The following is a 17268-nucleotide window of genomic DNA, read 5'->3' on the forward strand; positions in this document are numbered from 1 at the left end:
ATCAAAATCCTAGAGGAGAACATAGGCAGTAACCTCTTTGACATCGCCCACAGCAACTTCTTTCAAGATACATCTCCAAAGGCTAGTGAAACAAAAGCAAAAATGAACTTTTGGGACTTCATCAAGATAAAAAGCTTCTGCACAGCAAAGGAAACAGTCAACAAAACAAAGAGGCAACCCACAGAATGGGAGAAGATATTTGCAAATGACACTACAGATAAAGGGCTGGTATCCAAGATCTATAAAGAACTTCTCAAACTCAACACCCAAAAAACAAATCATCAAGTCAAAAAGTGGGCAGAAGATATGAAAAGACACTTCTCTGAAGAAGACATACAAATGGCTAACAGACACATGAAAAAATGTTCATCATCATTAGCCATCAGGGAAATCCAAATCAAAACCACACTGAGATACCACCTTACACCAGTTACAATGGCAAAAATGGACAGGGAAAGAAACAACAAATGTTGGAGAGGTTGTGGAGAAAGGGGAACCCTCTTACACTATTGGTGGGAATGCAAGTTGGTACAGCCACTTTGGAAAACAGTGTGGAGGTTCCTCAAAAATTTAAAAATAGAGCTACCCTATGACCCAGCAATTGCACTCCTGGGTATTTACCCCAAAGACACAGATGTAGTGAAAAGAAGGGCCATATGCACCCCAATGTTCATAGCAGCAATGTGCGCAATAGCCAAACTGTGGAAAGAGCCGAGATGCCCTTCAACAGATGAATGGATAAAGAAGATGTAGTCCATATATACAATAGAATATTACTCAGCCATCAGAAAGGATGAATACCCAACTTTTACATCAACATGGATGGGACTGGAGGAGACTATGCTAAGTGAAATACGTCAAGCAGAGAAAGTCAATTATCATATGGTTTCACTTATTTGTGGAACATAAGGAATAGCATGGAGGACACTAGGAGAAGGAAGGGAAAAATGGGGGGGGGGAATTGGAGGGAGAGATGAACCATGAGAGACTATGGACTCTGAGAAACAAACAGGGTTTTAGAGGGGAGGGGGGTAGGGGGATGGGTTAGCCCAGTGAAGGGTATTAAGGAGGACACGTACTGCATGGAGCACTGGGTATTATACGAAAACAATGGATCGTGGATCACCACATCAAAAACTAATGATGTATTGTATGGTGACTAACATAACATAATAAAATTAAAAAAAAAAAAAAAAGAATAAAAATAGCAATCTGAAGGGTTGTCATAGTTGTCGTAATTGGTCCTGAAATCTGGCTTTGAGCTTCCAGGTAGTCAGGGCAAGAAATGAAACACTAAGTTCTGATACCGATTATCAGAAAGGAGGAAGCAGATCAGTTCCTCCACAGGTACACATATTTCCAGGAACTAATTCTGAAAGAGACTTCTCATACCGGGCCTCGTGTCGGGGACATGGTGTGACATAATAAGAAAGCAAGTTTCTTCACGATTTGACAGCAAGAGCAGATGGAGAACCTCAGTAGAAGCATAGAGGGCATCATGCAGTCTTGGAAACAACAGATTCGGGGGCCCCAGCATGTGGACTGCCTGTAGGCTAAAGCTCAGAAAAGAATTTTCTCGAAAATTCTAGAATTTCCCCCCACGTGTCTGACCTCTTGCTGGGTTTTGTCTTTCGAGAACAGAAAGCTGTAATTGGTTTTGACAGATGCCAAAGTACTGTGGGGTGGGAGTGGGGCGGAGCCACAGGCTATGGAAACCAGAGATCCCCAAGAAGGGCAGTCCCGTTCTGAACGTTGAGGTTTCACACACACAGGCACTTATCAGACTTTTAGTGTATCCTTTTGTGGCAGGTCTTGAACTACAGGGAGTAGGAACCAAGGAAATAAATAACACGGGGTTTCCAACCTCAAGGAATTCAATCATTAACGGAAGAAAGGACCTAGATTTTTTTGAGTGCCTACTGTGACCCAAGCACTGAGCATATAGCACCTCATTTACTATTTCTAACAAACCTATATAATAAGTATTATCACTTCTACCACAATGGGCACAGGAGGGCACAGAAACTGAAAGAGTACTGGACCCACAATGGCACATGCCCAACAAGGAAGCCAGACACCCATCAGTCTGTGCATCCAACAGACCTCATCTAGCTAAAGGAACTTTCTTATATTCTGAGTCCTGGTAGGGAACCTCACATGCACAACATTAAACGGTGTCCTCATATGTAAAAGTGCTTCTAATCAACAAATAATTTCAGGATGGGAAAAAAGGGTCTGTGTTCAATCCAACAAATGTTTATGGAGGAACTTCTCCACGCCAGGGCTGTGCCAAGCAGTGTGAATACCCAGACAGTGAGAAACTATCCCTGACGTCAAGAGGCACCCCCGTTTAGTGGAGAAGCAAATGCATAAATGGTAATTTTCAACATGAGTTTGTGACTGCTGTGAGTGAGGTAAGCCCAGGGGGCTTTGGGAAATGGCAAATACACCAAGAGGCAAGAGTGAGCAGATAGAACAAACAATAGCCTGAGATCCCCAAGGATGTCAGAAATTGCAACTGTTATAATTATAGTATATTAAATAACTGGTTGAAATTTTCAAAGAAATAAAAGATGAAATCATAAGAGTTACCAAGTAACAAGAGACAATTTAAAAAGTGACTCGCCAGCTCTGGGAAAGAACACACTGGAACTTTTAGAAATAAAAATGGTAACTTGCAACTGAAAGTCAACAAATGGGTCCCACAGTAGATGGGACATGATGGAAGAGACAAAGGGTGAGCCGAAAGAGAGATCCAAAGAAATCACACAGAGCACGGCGCAGACACAAGCAGATAGAAAATGTGAAAGACAAGGGAACGGCCAAGGTGGCCCGAACCAAGGTTCCACAAAGAGGCGAGAGAGAAAGAGGGAGGGGGCATATCTGAAGAGATAATGCCTGAGAATTTTCCAGAACTGCCGAAAGGCACGCCTCCACAGATACAGAGAGTAAAACCTACATCTAACAAGGCAGATGAGAAGAAATCCACGTCTAGCCACACATAGTGAAACGGCAGAGCAAAGTGCATCCTAAGACAAAGATCTTAAAAGCAGCTACGTGGAAAAGCCACAACACCTACAAAGAAAGGATAATTAGATGACAGCACACCTCTCAAAAGCAACCGTGGAAACCAGAAGACAGGGAACAGCTTCAAAGCACTGAGAGAAAATAACCATCAACCTAGAATTGTGAGCTTAGCCAAACTATCTTTCAAGGCTGAGGCTGAAATGGAGATTTTTTTTTTTTCAGATAAATAAAAAGAGCCATCGGCAAGTCTTTACTAAAGGAGCCTCTGAAGGATGTGCTGTAAGAAAAAGGAAAATTATCCCAGAAGAAAGATTGGGTGAGCAAGGAAGAATGGTGAGCAAAGACACTGATAAACATGTAGCTAAGTCTACACAAACATTGTATAAAATAATAACAACATAAGGGAACAGAAGGAACTAAAATGCTGCCTACAAATAGTATGTGCATGTAGGCAATCAAAGTTCAAGTGTTCAAAGCTCATTGTATTCTTTAGAAAAGGGTTTTAATATAAATAAGCCTTAGACTTCATTAGGTATGTGGGATAGAATTTCAAATTTCATATATTTCACTAGAAATATAGAAATAAAAGTATATACATTTCAAATCAATAAAGGGGTAGAAAAGGATAAAATAAGAAAATAAGTAAACAAAAACTCCAAAGTGGGGAGAAAGGATAAGGAAAAAATAGAATAAGTAAGAAAACAAAAGTAAGGGCGCCTGGGTGGCTCAGTTGGTTAAGCGACTGCCTTCGGCTCAGGTCATGATCCTGAAGTCCCGGGATCGAGTCCCGCATCGGGCTCCCTGCTCAGCAGGGAGTCTGCTTCTCCCTCTGACCCTCCTCCCTCTCGTGCTCTCTCTCATTCTCTCTCTCGCAAATAATAAAAAAAATTAAAAAAAAAAAAAGAAAACAAAAGTAAGTCAAAAAACAGCAATAATCACAATAAACTTAAAAGTACTAAATGAGCCATTGGAAAGACATAGTGTTAGACTGGATTTTTTAAAATCCAGCTTTTTACTGTTTACAGTTTATGAAAGCTGTTTACAAAAAGCATTATTGGGGGAGAAAAGGTGGTACACAAAAACTAAAAAATTCACTTTTCCTGCAAGACAGCAATTCTAAATCTGCATGTACCTAATAAAACAGCCCCAAAAATTCAGCAGCAGAGGGACGCCTGGGTGGCTCAGTCAGCTAAGCACCTGCCTTCAGCTCAGGTCATTATCCAGGGGTCCTAGGATCGAGCCCCACATCGGGCTCCTTGCTCAGCGGGGAGACTGCTTCTCCCTCTGCTGCTCCCCCTGCTTGTGCTCTCTCTCTTTCTCTCTCTCTCTGGCGAATAAATAAATAAAGTCTTTTTTAAAAAATTAGGAAGCAGAAATTGATGGAAGCACACGGGAAGATAGAAAAACCCACTTCATGGGGGTAAATTTGAACACTCACCTCTCCATTATTGGTAGGCCAAGCAGAGAGAAAATTAGTCAGAGGACTTAAACAACATAATAAGCTAGATTTAATGGAAGTTTCTAGAATTCTGCATCCAACAATTAGAGATTATACTTCTCAAGCACCATTTTTTAAGGTATTTTAATTGATCACATACTAGGTTATAAAGCAGGTCTCGATTCCAAAGAAATGTCACACAGATCATGTTCTCTGACTGCAGTGCATTTAAAGTAGAAGTCAGTAAGAAACCGATCAATTTAAAATCCCCATACATTCAGACATTTTAAAGTTTTCTCCTAAGTAATTCATAAATCAAAGAAGAAATCCAAATGAAAATCTAAAAACACTTAGAACAGCACGATGAAATGAAAATAGTGCCTGTCAAAACCATGGGGTAGAGCCAAAGTAGTATTTCTAGTAAAATAGAGAGCCTTGAAAGTTTCTATTAGAAGAGATGAAAAGCCAAAAAATTTAATGAACTAAGCACCCGACTTAAGAATTATAAAAAGAGGCGCGTGGGTGGCTCAGTTGGTTGAGCATCTGCTTTCGGCTCAGGTCATGATCCTGGGGTCCTGGGATGGAACTACCCCCACACCCCCTGCCTGTGGAGCAACCCCCCCCACTCCCTGCTCAGTGGGGAGCCTGCTTCTCCCTCTCCTTTTGTCCCTCCCCCTGTTCATACTCTCAAGTCCTCTCTCTCTCATAAATAAATAAGATCTTTAAAAGAAAAAAAAGAATTTATAAAAAGAACCACAGAATAAGCCCAAAGAGGTTTTTAAAAAGTAATAAAGCTAAGAAGAGAAATTAATTAAATTAATGCAAAGCAAATCAAATTAATGCAAAGCAAAGCAAAAACAATCAACAAAGTCAAAAACTGGCCTCGTGAAAAGAATAATAAATAGACAAACCTCTGGTGAGATTGATCCAAAATTCTGTATTAAAAAAGAATTTTTAAAGGAACACATGTATATATCCAGAAGAGATTTGAAAGACAGGAAGTGAACACTATGAACGACTCTATGTCAAGGAAAAGATCATTCCAACCTATACAAACCTACAGAAATTAGAAAAAGACAGAGCACTTCCGAGCCCATTTCACGAGGACAGTATAACCTTGATTCCAAAACCTAACCAGGAGACTACAAGAAAGGAAAATTATAGGCTAATTTCACTCAAGAGCTTAGACACAAAAAAATCCTAAATAAGGTAATAACAATCTGAACCCAGCCGTGCATAAAAACGATAATATATTATGGCTAGGTTGGGTTTATCCTAGAATTGCAAGGATGTTTTAATACTTTAAACCTACAAATGTTATTCATCACATTAACAAATTAATTGAGAAAAACCACATTATCTTTTCATTAGCTGCAGAAGAAGCATTTGATAGGACGTTAACAGCTTACTTATGATTTTTTTAACTCTTAAAAAACTAGAGCTAGGAGAAAATTCTTTTTTTTTCCCTAGAGGACAAAATTCTTAAATAATAAGGTTACCTACCCAAAACCTTTAGAAAACTTTATTTTTAATGGGAAACATTAGCATCTCCTTTAAAATAATAAACATAACAAAGATGCTACTTCCACAGCTTCTCTTCAAAGCCAAACTGGTCATCCTAGCCAGTTCATGAGACAAAAGAATGAAATAAAAAATGTAAAGATCAGAGGGAAAGAAATGTACGTCATTCACAGATTATATATTTATTTCCATAGAAAACCCAAAAATCTACAAAGAAAGTGTTAAGAGATGTAACAAAGTTGCTAGATTTTTTTTCTTTTTTTTTTAAGTAAGCTCTATGCCCAACGTGGGGCTTGAACTCAGGACCCAAGATCAAGAGTTTCAGGCTAGACTGACTGAGCCAGCCAGGTGCTCCCAAAGTTGCTAGGTTTTTAAAACAATATATAAGAGGGAAGGAGAAAGGTATCTTTTCCTGAAGGGGAAAAAAAAATCAGCTGCATTTAGGAGACGCAATTTTAAAATATGTATCATTTACAATGGCAACAAAACCATAAGGTAACCAGGAGTAAATCTAGTAAAAGATGTGTAAAACCTGAATGGAAAGAATCTTAAAACTTAAAGACAGTAAATAAAATCGAAAGAAAGAAAGAAAGAAAGAAAGAAAGAAAGAAAGAAAGAAAGAAAGAAAGAAAGAAAGAAAAGAAAAGGAAAAAAAGAAAAGAAAAAGTCCTTCATCGATAGGGAAACTTGGTATTTAAAGGTGTCAGTTCCTTCTAAATTGGTCTATAGACTCAATGCAGCTCCAATGAAATTTACAACAAAATTGTTTTGGATCTAGACAAGCTAACTCTAACCACCTTAGAAGAGCAAACACCCAAGCATAGATGCTGCTGGCAAAAAAAAAATAATAATAATAAGGCGAGGGGACTTGCTCTACCAAATACTAAGACTTTCAAAGGTCAAGTAATAAAAATAATATGGCATTGACATAGGGATGGTCAAATAGATGAACAGAACAGAATGGAGAGCCTCAAACCACAAATATATGGAAATTTGATCTATGACATAGATAGAAGTACCACTGCAGATCACTGGGAAAAGCAAGGGCTATTATACATGAGTAATTGGATATCCACACAGAAAAAAATGAAATTGGATCCTTTCCCCAAACCATAAATAATACCAGTCCCAGGTGGATTAAAGCTTTAAATATGAAAGCCAAAACTTTTAAACTCATAGGAGAATATCTATATGACTTCAGAACGGGAAAGGCTTTCCCCAACAAAATAAAAAGTTCCAGTATTTATGAAAATATTCATAAATTCAATTACCTTAAAATGAAGAACTTTTACTCATCAAGACATCACAAAGAAAATGAAAAGACAAACCACCAGCTGGGGAGAAGTTATTTGCAACACACACAAATGACAGCCCAGTTGAACACATGAGCAAAAGACAGGAACAGGCATTTCTCAGAAGTAGGACATGAAAGACAATCAACATATGAAAAGATCAACTTCATTAATAATCAGTAAAATGCAGACAAAGACAACATGAGCTACAAATTCACACCATGTTGGCAAAAAATGAAAAAGTCTGACACCGCCAAAGGTTGTTAAGGATCTGGATCAATAGGAGCCCTTACACTTAGCTGGTAGGAATGCAAATGAGCATGTTGATAGTGTGTTGGAAGACAAGATGGTGCCCTTTGCAAGTTGGAATATTTGTATATCCTACTTGCTGGGTAATTTCTCCAAAGAAACCCAGGAACTCATGTCTCAGGGAAGCTGTGCAAGAATGTCCCTAGGAGCAAAAAAAAAAAGGGAAACTACCTCAACCTCTATTAATAAGAAATAGATAAAACTAATTTTTGGTATGGCTACACAATGAACTCTACAGAGATTAAGTGAAAAAGTTCCAATCACCCCGAGCAACATGGCAGAAATATAATGCTAAGAGAAAAAATCAGGTAGACTATATATAGCCAAAGACACTTATTCTAGACCTGAAGTTCAGTGACTGGTGGACAGATGGTCACTTTATTACGATGCTTCATAATTTTCAAGCATGCTTACATATCGAATAGTAGAGAATAACTTTTTAGTAAATTTTCAAAATATATCTAGGGACAATTGGTGAAGTCTGAATAAGATCTGTAGATTAGATAATATTACTAATTTTCTGATTTTTATCATTGTACTGTGGTCAGGTAAGAGAGTGTCCTTGTTTTTAGGAAATACACAATGGTAGCACTTAAGAGTGATGGAGGATCACATGGGCAACTTACTCTCAAATGATTCAGAAATAAATTGTATTCGTATATGTATACACACACACACATACACACATATTGTATTAGTTTGCTAAGGCTGCCATAACAAAATACCACAGTTCAAGTGGCCTAAATAACAGAAATGTATTTTCTCATAGTTCTGGAAGCTAGAAGTCTAAGATCAAGGTGTCAGCAGGGTTGGTTTCTTCTGAAACCTCTCTCCTCAGCTTGCAGCTACCTTCTGGCTGCATCCTCACGGTGAGAGGTCTTTTCAATGTATGTGCGCACCCCTAGTGTCTCTTCTTATAAGGACACCAGTCATAGTGAATTAGGGCCCTATATGAATGGCCTCATATTAACTTAATCATCTCCTTCAAGACCTTATTTCCAAATAGAGTCACATTCCACTGGCAGTTGGGACTTCAACATATGAATTGGGGAGTGGGGCACACACCTCAGCCCATGATAGATAGATGATAGATAGATAGATAGATAGATAGATAGATAGATAGATAGATAGACAGATAGATAGATAGACAGACAGATAGATAGGAAGGGAGGGGAAGAGCAAGGGAGGGAGAAAGGAAGGAAAAGAAAGAAAGAGGGAGGGAGGGAGGAACAAAGGAAGATAGATAACAAGCGTATTTGGTAAAATGTTAAGGATCTGGGTGAAGGATAGATAAAAGTTTTCTGTACTATTCTTGGAACTTTTCTACAAACCTGAAATGAACTCAAAATTAAGAGCTTAAAAGTACATACATATATAGTTAAAAACACTTAGAAAAAAGTCAAAAAATACACTTACAATTTTACAATGGTGCATATACGTTATTCCTCAACAAAAATCCATTAAGTCAAAAGGAATAGGAGGTTGACATTGGCAAAGCCAGCAACCCAGATGAGTAAGGAGAGGACTGAGAAGAGTCTGGTCACCAGAAGGCTGTGGGTAATCTGGAGAGAGACATTCTTCTGGACTGATGGAGTGGAAGCCAGATTACACTGGGCAGTAAGGAAATGGAAAGAGCACATGTTGAAAAATCTATATCATATTTTGACTTGAATGGGAGGAGAAAGATAGAGTACTGAAAAGGAGGTTATGTTAAAGGACTGGAAGAAACTGGATCATGGTGAAATGTGCTGGCAAAGCCAGAGAAGAGGAAAAGCCTAGAAGCCCATGGTGTACAAACACTGGAGTCAAGCTGCCTGGTTCAGAACCACATCCTGACTCTGCCACCTGCCACCTCTCTCAGTTTTCCCATCTGTGGTATGGGTTGATGTGAGAATAGATCCTACTCATAGAGCAGCCATAAAGATTAAATAAATGAATAAATACAAAGCACCTAAAGGAGGTTATGGTAGTTACTATTAGCACAAAAGCAGGGGAGAAGTGATGGAAAAGATGGCGAGGAGGGGCGCCTGGGTGGCTCAGTTGTTAGGTGTCTGCCTTCGGCTCAGGTCATGATCCCAGAGTCCTGGGATCGAGCCCCGCATTGGGCTCCCTGCTCGGCGGGGAGTCTGCTTCTCCCTCTCCCACTCCCGCTGCTTGTGTTCCCTCTCTCGCTGTGTCTCTCTCTGTCAAATAAATAAATAAAATCTTTAAAAAAAAAAAAAAAAAGATGGCGAGGAAGTGGAGAACTTGGGAGAGCAATGGAGGGTGAAGTTGGACCATGAGAGGGATCCCCTTATCCTTGGGAAATACCAGGATACGCATGTTTTGATGGCAGAAAACCAAGAGTCGTCTCTCTTCCCGGACAACTGAGGGTTGGGGGGAGGGGGGAATCTCTTGAGAGGGAGCCTCAAGTGTCTCAAAAGCACTGAAGGGACAGTTTGAGGATGAAGGACAAGAACAGAGTTTGAGGGGCAGCTTGAAGGCCCAGGAAAAACTGGCCCCAGGACCAGGCCCCTGTCTGATCTTCCAGGAGAGTCTTCGCAGGACCCACAGCAGGCCTGGGGGGGCAGGGGGGAGTAGCTGATTATAGCCGGGTACGTGAGGCCCTTCTGGCCATGGAGGTGGGAGCACAGGGCTGCAAAGTACTGAGTACTGAGTACTCACCAGTGAGTTCAGGCTGGGTTCCTGAAGCAGGAGGAAGGGAAAAGACAAGGTCAAGGCTGATAACAAGGGAACAGGGGAACTGGGGCCTGGAGGTCTCCCCGAGCTCAGAGAGCAGGAGCTGTGGGGGTGGCTGGGAGGAGAGCTAGACAAAGGGAGGGAGATGGTCAAAGAGGGAGGGGTGGGGTGTAAAGTCTTAGGAGTTGAGCAGTACCAGGTGACAGTAAGGCCCACAGTGTGACCTGTTTTAGTGGCTAAAGTGACAAAGTCTTTGGAGGTGACTGGTCCAGGAACTGAACAACCAGCATGTGGGTGTACCATCCATGTGGCTGAGAAGACCCCCCAGATGGTGGCAGGATGGTAGTGGAGAGGATGATGATGAGGAAGGCACCCAAGTCAAGAGAATAAGGTCAAGTGACCGGAGAAAAGCAGAAGAGTGACAGGACCAAAGAGGGTGTCACAGCTTCAGGGGCAAGAGCTTCAAATGAGGACCCAGGAGCCATGTCTAGATCCAACACTGGGATCAGGAGGAAATTCGACCATGCTTCTGGCTCCTATCATACCTGGAGTTTGATAGAAGGAGCTGCCTCCATTCATAAGGGCTGCAGGGAGGTGTCCTTAGGGATGGGAGGGACTCAGGGGTTCTGTGAAGAGCTTGAGGGGATGGCAAGTTTGTTTGTCAAAGACCACACAAGCTGGTCTTTTATTCATACACTATCCTCAGGCTCACATGCGGGGCTTGGTTGGTAGTAAGTGCTCAAAAATATTTGCTGAATAGATGGATGGATGGATGAGTGAGTGCATGGGTGGCAAATGAACAAATGAATGGGAGTGTGATGGATAGATGGGTGGATAGACGAGTGGATGGATAGATGGATGGGTGGTGGGGATAAGTGAGTGTGAGGGATAGGTGGGTGGAGAGATAAGTGAGTGGATGGATGGATGGATGGATGGATGGATGGATGGATGGGTGGATGGATGGATGGGTGGATGGATGGATGGGTGGATGGATGACTGAGTAAGGGGGTGAACAGAAAAAAGAGTGAGAAGGTAGGACATAGGGGTAAGTGAATCAACAAATGCCTGAATTAAATAAACTGGGCATTCCAGGAAACATGAGAGGCCAGCCAGGGAGGTCAGAAAGGTGACAGAGGGCACCTGGGTGGCTCAGTCGTTAAGTGTCTGTCTTCGGCTCAGGTCATGAGCCCAGGGTCCTGGGATCGAGCCCCACATCGGGCTCCCTGCTCCACAGGAAGCCTGCTTCTCCCTCTCCCACTCCCTCTGCTTGTATTCCCTCTCTTGCTGTGTCTCTCTCTGTCAAATAAATAAAAATCTTTAAAAAAATAAAATAAAAGAAAGAAAGGTGACAGAGATGATACGTCAGGCCCTTCCCTAGCAGTCCAAACCACTCATAAGAACAGTTATAAGCACAAGGAGGTTGCAAAAGCCGCCACCCTTCTGCTCCCTGGTGCCCCCCAGCCCAAAGGCTTATCTGTGGCCAGAAGCCCCCATCTGTGGCCCTTGCATCTAGATTGGTGGGGCAGAGGACATGGCACAAGGGAGCACTGGATACCGCTGGGGACACCTCTTCCCTCTCAGGATCCAGACGGAGAACCCCAGGAAGCAGGGGAGAATGCAGACCCCAGTTCTCATCACAGAAGTTATGGATCTGCCTTCACCTCTCTCTTGCCTTAAACGGGTTATCTGGTTTCTCCTGGACACTCTTCCTGGCAAGATTTTTTAGGAAAAATGCCCCTGTCTTGTCCCTTCCATGGGCCCACCCCAGTGCTGTAAGAAGGTGAACTAGCTGCCTGATCTAGCTCCCCCCACCCAAGGAAGCCCAGGATGAGGGCAGTTGCTGGCCTGGCTTGTGGACTCTCCCCTTTATCTGGCTGCCCCCCACCCTGCCTGCCAGCCACAGGGTTGCAGAAGGAATAGGTTTCCTCCAAGCCAAGATAAGTATCTGAGCTTTATCTCCCCTCAGCCTCTGATCTTCCCACACCCTGCCCAGGACGGTACCCCCTCCCCAGCCACACCATGGAGAGCAGAGATAAGGCCCTCCTGGCCAGCAGACCACAAGGGAGGATGGGGGGGAGGTCTTCCCTTTTGCCCACCCAAAGCTCGAATTCTGCTTCCTTCCCTAGAGGCAGGCCCCGAGAGAGCATCTGGACAGCCATCCCAGCCCCTTCACAGCCTGGGCCCTGCACTCTGCACTCTAGCATCCAGCACTGATTACATCCTAACTGACTCATTTCTCACTTGGGGGCACCAATCAAAGGGAGAAAATCCAGCCAATCTGAGCACCAGGGAAGCAGAATAGTGGAGTGCTGGCTGCCACAGGGTGGCAGAGACTCCTCCAGATTCTTGGCAGGAAACCTGAGGGCTGCTGGGGACATCTCAGGCCTGAAAACCCGGGTCCAAAATCCCAATTGTTCAGCATCCTTTCACGGACGCCTCCTCTATGCTAAGTCCCATGCTGGGTACTGGAGTCACAGATCAAGTCCCTGCCTTCACAGAACACCTGGGAGCCCAGGTGAGCAGCAGCTAACCCAGTCTGGGAAATCCAGGGAGGCTTCACAGAGGAGGTGACATTTCCCCTGGGTTTTAAAGGATGAAAGGAATTTCTTTAGACACAGAAATAAGGGGAAGGGCATTCCAAGCAGAGGGAACAGTGTGGAGAGGTCTTGGAGCTGTGAAAAAACAGCACGTGATTGGACAGTGGTAATAACTGGAGCAGCAGGGCTGTCGGGTCCATGAAGGGGAAAAGGAGGCTTAGAAAGGGAGCATGAAGAGGGATGCCTGGGTGGCTCAGTCAGTTAAGCATCTGACTCTTGATTTTTGCTCAGCTCATGATCTCAGGGTCATGAGTTGGAGCCCCATGTCCGGCTCTGCGCTCAGTGAGGAGTCTGCTTGGGATTCTCTCTCCCTCTGCTCCTCCCCCCCCCCCATTGCTCTCTCTCTAAAATAAATAAGTAAAATCTTTAAAAAAAAGAAAAGAAAAGTATGGGGGGGAGCGTGAAGAGATGAGGCTCCAGCACCAGGAAGGGTGAGAGGCTGGTTTTGAAGGGCCTCAAAGGCCAGGAGGCAGACTTGGGACTTTATCCCATGGATAACGAGGCACCAATGGAAGGTTTTCACTGGGGCAGTGGCCAGCCAGGACTGTGCTTTGGAAGAAGCTGTGCAGCGGAGTATAGCAAGGGCGGCATCGCAGGAACGAAGACGGGGAGAGCAGGCGGAGGCTGCTGCCGTGGTCCCGAAAAGCGAGGCTGGTGGCCTGACTCCGGCCGGCGTTGGCAGGGAGGTGGGAGAGAAGGACCCACACAAAGGGCTGACGGGCTGGACGTGCGGCAGAAGGGACAGCAAGGAGTCCAGGCTGAGTCCAGGTTTCCAGATGCCATTCACCGGGACAGAAAAGCAGGTTGTCAGGGGAAAACGTGGAGGAGCTCAGTGGGGGGGCATGTTTAGCCTGGGTTATCTCTGGAGTATCAAGGGGCAGATGGGGATCTGAGAGGCAGGCCTGTGAGGTGTCGCCCGGGGACACAGAGAGTCAATGCCACCTCTGGGTCTAGAATGCAAGCCTGCCCTACCACGGTTTCCGGGCCAGTGCTGCCTCTTCCTACGATGGCCTCCATACACCCTCTTCCTGTTCCCGGCCTCTGTGCCTTCGGGCTTGCTGTTCCCCTGTCCAGAGTACCCCTTCCTCCTCTGTATCATCCCACTCACCCTCCAGTTCCAGCTGGAGTCCCAACTTGGACCTCAATTTAGGGGCTGGAGCACAGATCCACAGTCAGAGGTGAGTGGGGTTCAAAAGAGGGATGGTGAGTATGACAGGAAGCACAGAGACCAGCCTCAGAGCCCAGCTTTGCTGCAAGCTGGCTATGTGACATGGGACAGGTCACTTTCCCTCTGTGGGCCTCAGTTTCCTAACCTGTCTCAGGTGAACAAAGCAAGGTCCTTGTCCCCAGGGAGCTCAAGGTCTAGAAAGGGCCACAAGGTAAAACAGGACCATTGATTTGGAGGTGTATCACGTCCCATGAGCATGCAAGCCAGGAAAAAGTTTATGGAGAAAGACTTAGTGGTATTTTCTCTGAGCCATGAAGAATGGGTACAATTTCAGCAAGTGGAGAGAGGCCGGAGAGGGCCCTCGGGCAGAGAGACCGGCCCCAGCAAAGGCCGGGAGGCACAGAGTTCAGGGTGTGTTCAAGGAAGAATGAGTGTCCAGATTCTGGTTTCTCTGTGAGTCACAGCTCAGGCACTTTTTGTAAGCAGGCAGTCTGAGGCAGGCAGCCTCCAGTAAACACCTTTTTGCACAATCGAGGTCACACACAGGGACGTGTTTGCACAATGACCTGTTTGCACAATCTCAGCCGACTGCTATATTCCAGCCAAACCAGCCCAGGGCAGATGAGCACAGCCTCCACTTCCGGACACGCACCCCGGCTGGCCCACCCATTCCTGCCCCTTGGGGACAGGCAGCTCCGTGACCCACTCAGGAGCCCCACGCACCACGGGCAAGGACAGAAACTGAAACGATCCAGCCCGCAGATGGGCTGCTGAGAGCAGGGATCCTCCCCTGGGCTCCCTGCCTGGGCTTTCCAGCCCACGGAGGTCACTCTGTCTGACGGAGGAGGGGGCCAGGGCCAGGCGAGCTGAAGGAGGAAGTATCCACAAAGTAGACACTGTGTGTGATGGAGGGGATGACCACATCTGTCTCGTGCTTTTCAGCTCACCAGAGTAAACACTTATTGAGCACTTACTGTGTACCTGGCTGTGTTCCACATGCTCCACATGCATTATTTCACCAGTTTCTCTCAAAAAACCTGTAAAGGAAATACTACTATCCCCATTTTAAAGATGACAAAACTGAGGCTCAGAGAGGTTAAACAACTTGTCCGGTGTCACACAGCTAGTAAGTGGCAAAACCCAAGCAGTCCGACTCCTCAGTCCTGCTCTTAACCTCTCGACGCTCATGGGGCGCCTGGATGGCTCAGTCGTTAAGCGTCTGTCTTCGGCTCAGGTCATGATCCCAGGGTCCTGGGATCGAGCCCCGCATCAGGCTCCCTGCTCTGCGGGAAGCCTGCTTCTCCCTCTCCCACTCCTCTCCCACTCCCCCTGCTTGTGTTCCCTCTCTGGCTGTCTTTCTCTCTGTCAAATAAATAAAACCTTTAAAAAAAAAAAAAAAAAAAACCTCTCGATGCTCATATAATGTCTCTAATGTCTCTCCCCTAAGGAAAGTTCTTCCTTAAATCTAACTTTCAATTTCAGCTGCTGAGTTTTGTTTCCTGGTGCAGGTCTTCAGTGGAGAATGGAGCACAGACAAGATCAGTAAAATCTTGCTCTGAAATACTGAACTATGCACTGGGGGGAAAGGAAAGGAATTTTACTGAACACCTACCACGCTGAGTTTTATACCTCCCATAGACCATTTAATCCTCACAAAACCCCTGGGAGGACTTATTTTCCCTGTGGCAGGTAAGGCAACAGACAGAGGCTTGGAGAGGAAGATTCTACAGCCCAGGAGATCCTCTATGAGGAGGCTGGAGGGAGAGATGAGATTATGGTTTCTGGGGTGCCGTGGCTCAGTCATTAAGCGTCCACTTTCGGCTCAGGTCATGATCCCAGGGGTCCTGGGATCGAGCCCCGCATCAGGCTCCCTGCTTGGCAGGAAGCCTGCTTCTCCCTCTCCCACTCCCCCTGCTGTGTTCCCTCTCTCGCTTGTGTGTGTGTCTCTCTCTGTCAAATAAATAATAAAATAAAATCTTAAAAAAGAGAGAGAGAGAATATGATTTCTGCCCTCAAGGAGTTCACAGTCTAATGGAGGAGGCAGCCAGCCAACGGTCCGCTGCAGTAATACAGGATCGCCAAGGAAGGAGGACACCTGAGCCAGCCCGGAGAGACGCTCAGCACAGGCTGGTGGTCTGAGCGGGGTCAGAGGCTAGAAGCAGCCAGCCAGAGGTGACAGGAGGTCAGCAAGAGCAAACACACGGAGGTGTTCAGAGCCTGGGGCAGGTAGGCAGATGTAAGCCTATGCTGCATGACTACAGCCCCCAAAGAAGTGGGTCTGGGGAAGGGGAGGCAGGCAAGGCAGGAGAGGGAAGTGGGGCCTTGATTGTCCTGTGAAGGAATTAGGATGCGTCATAGGGCCTCCGAAGAAAGGGGACCAGCATGGTCAGCTGTGCCTGCGTGTAGGAAAGCTCACTCTGCCAGGTGCTGACAGAGGGTGGGGGGGAGAGCCTAGAGCAGGGAGCCTGCAGGGAGCCCCAGTGAGGGCTGGGGAGACCTGACAAAGGCAGGGGGAGGAGATGAATTCCAGAGTTGTGGACAAGACAAAAAGCTCCATAAAGGCAGGAATGAAAACTGCTTTTGGTCACCATTATACCCCTGCACCTGCTCTGGGAACACGTTTTTCTGAATGATGAACCAAAGGCCCATTCTCCTTCATTATGGACTGGTTGGATATGGGAGTGTGGAGAAGAGGGTGTGAGGAAGGACTCCTAGATCCCTGCATTGGGTGACTTGAGGAAGTGGGGATGGTGATATATTTTACCAAGATGAGGCACATGAGGACAGGGGACAGGTTTAGCGAAGTGGGGAGAAGATTCATCCATTCAATCATTCATTCAGTATGCACTGAGGGCTCACTAGGTGGCAGGCAGTGTTGTAGACAGTAGAGATAAAGTTTTGAACAGACTAAAACCCTTGCCTTCACGGAGCTTCCATTCTAGTGTGAGGTGGAGTGTGGGGAAAGCCAATGACAGATGATGAAAAGGGATATGGGAAAAAAGAGAGATCAGGAGTAGGGGGTGCAATTTTTTTAAAGGGTGGTCAGAGAAAGCCTCAATGAGAAGTTGATATTTGAGCAAAGACCTAAAGAAGGAGAGGGAGTGACCCATGTCATTATTTGGGGGGGGGGGGGAAATCCAGGCAAAAGAAACAGCAAGTGCAAAGGCCCTGAGGCAGGAGGGAGCCTAACACATTCAACAAACAAGAAAAACAGAGTAGCTGGAGCAGAGCAGCAAG

Source organism: Halichoerus grypus, chromosome 5 (genome assembly GCF_964656455.1).
Source record: "Halichoerus grypus chromosome 5, mHalGry1.hap1.1, whole genome shotgun sequence".
Classification (NCBI taxonomy): Eukaryota; Metazoa; Chordata; class Mammalia; order Carnivora; family Phocidae; genus Halichoerus; species Halichoerus grypus.